Raw genomic sequence first — 2,921 nt, 5'->3', positions numbered from 1 at the left:
TTATGTTAATGTTAGTTGAGCCCTATCAAATGAATTTCCAGTGTACAGCGGAGTACTCCAAGGGAATGTGTTGTCACCTATGTTATCCTCCTCATGGATTTTGTAATGCATAGAACAGTTGAGGATAGTGAAGAAGGACTGTATTGGATTGGTAACAGGAAATTAGCTGACCTAGAGAATGTTGAGGATGCTGTCCATATCAGCAGAACACCACAGGACTTGCAAAGCTTACTTACCAGAATGCATGATATATCACAGGAGATTGGGCTCAAAATAAATAGAAGAAAGACAGAGATGATGAGAACGGAATATGCAATGATAGATAAAATATCATTGGAAGCAGAAAGGATTAATTAGGTGAAATCATTTAAATATTCAGGAACTATGATCTGTAATACATGATCTTTAGAATTTGAGTTTAATGAAAGATTGAAAAAAGCAAATCAGACAATGGCTAGGTTAAGTAAAATTGGAAAATCAAATCACCTGAAATTACATATAAAAAGCAGGCTATATATCAGTTTAGTGAGATCGGTGTTACTCTATGGACATGAGTCGTTGTATGACAAAAAATCAATATCCAACAGATTTTGTAGATATGAGAAGAAAGCCCTCAGAAGGATATTGGGAGTTAAATGGCAGGACAGGATTAGAAATGAAAGTATTAGAGAGATTACTCGAGTGTCATATGTGGATGAGATTATGGTGAGAGATAGATGGAGATGGTTTGGGCATGCTCTTCGCACTCCCCAATGGAGATTAGTTCACCAAACTTTCAAATTGGCTCCACAAGGCACTAGAAAGTTGGAAGACCCAGGCCTATATGTCTTAGGACTATGAAGCGTGAAGTAGATGAGGGATGGAGTAGTATTGTTTTAAAAGCTCAAGATAGAGACGACTGGCGAAATCTAAGCAAGGCCCTTTGCGTCAATAGCCGTTGGAGGAGATGATGATAATGATCATGTTCGCACTTTTTTTATGTACTGTACTACACTACATTTTAACTATCGTTAACCTCTAATCATACAAAGGGTGTTTTAACTCTCATAAACGTGATTATAGTTATTTTAGATTTCAAGTCTACCATAATTCTTTTTCAGTTGTCATTCGTTCTTTCAAATGACCACAATGCACATTATTATTATTATTATTATTATTATTATTATTATTATTATTATTATTATTATTATTATCCATACCACAACCCTATTTGGAAAAGCAGAATGCTACGAGTACAAGGGCTCCAATAGGGAAAGCCGTCCAGTAAGGAGTGGAAATTAGGAAGTGACAAACTATATACGAGAAGCAATGAATAGGAAATATGAAATATTTGAAGATCAGTATCAAAGTTAGAATAGATCTGTCATATGCAAACTATGAACAGACTCATGTTAATGTGTTTAACAGAAAAGCTTTTGCAACAAGTTTGAACATCCGAAGTTCCACCGATTCAACTGCTTGATTAGGGAGATGAGTCAGCAATCTGGTCACAGCTAGAATAAAACTTCTAGAATACTGTACAGTGTAGTAGTGAGCCTTATGATGATGGCAAGGCTGTTAGAATTAACTTGCATAACTATAATGCATTTCAGAGGCGGATAAACACCGTATATCGCAAATACCTCTTATATAAAACGTTTGATCAGTTTGATTTTTCAACACACTGCCTTTAACATCCCGACATAATTCATGGCTGACCACCATATTGCTTTAGATTATGTTAGGAGTATACTGAAGGATATTAAGCTTAATTCATTCATCATATCTAAGGTGTTATACAGAATCAGACTAGTGTGGGGTCGTCGTTTAACTCCTTCACCAACACCCCCCCCCCCAACACCCCCCCCCCCCCAACACCCGTTGCCTACCTCAATACGGTATTCTCCCCTCCCCCTCCCGTTTCCCTCTTCAGTCCCTGTCACACCTCCCCATCTTTAATTTTTTGTTTCTTTTCATTCAGATTACGTACACAATATTTGAATGTGGCAGCAAGTTTAAAGGTTAAAAGCCGCTAATGAATGACATTGCCATACCATACAGGACACTAACCTAGAGACTGACCATATATACACATGATCAGGGACCCAGCCCCCTCTCCACCCAAACTAGGACCAAGAAGGGCAAGACAATGCCTGCTGATAACTCAGCAGATAGACTTACAGACTCCCTAAGACCCCCCAATCTTAGCTCCCAAGAATTGTGAGGTTGCAGCTACCAAAGGAACTAACGATTTTAGCAGGACTCGAGCCCCAGTTTGGCGATCACAAGTCAGGGACGTTACCACATAACTACCACAATAAGTAATATTATTTAATACAGTTACTGTTGTGTAAGCCTATGAAAACTAGAAAGGGTCCAACGACCATGAAAGCAATGGCCAATCTCGTCAATGGCATTATAGCTGGATTATAACTGACGTGTCTAAGGCGACCAGAACGATGAAGTGAGTTTTGGTTTTGGCCAATCCAGTAAAATTGTTCATGGTTGCCTCATTTTATTCCTACAATATATATATATATATATATATATATATATATATATATATATATATATATATATATATATATATGGTCCCATTCCATAAAAGTAAGGAAATGTATGTTTTAGTATTTACAATTAAACTTGATGTACACATGTATATATTAATGACTATTATGTATTATAAATAGATAGATAATTGATTGAGAGAAATAAATGTAGTTTATAATTTTGATATGTGTTTGAATGGAATAACTGAACAACATGATATTATAATACCTGGACAAAATTGACATTTTATGATTATTAAACAGTCTTTAATGATAGTGAAAACTTTTCTGCGAAGCCCCAAACCACAAGCAATACCAATAGGTCATGTTTATTTGGTTGCCCATAAGGGCTGCAAACATTGGCCTTCCACGACATATATGTAAACATCCTGT

The sequence above is a fragment of the Palaemon carinicauda genome, chromosome 3 (assembly GCF_036898095.1).
Source record: "Palaemon carinicauda isolate YSFRI2023 chromosome 3, ASM3689809v2, whole genome shotgun sequence".
NCBI lineage: Eukaryota > Metazoa > Arthropoda > Malacostraca > Decapoda > Palaemonidae > Palaemon > Palaemon carinicauda.
This window is presented reverse-complemented; position numbering follows the sequence as displayed.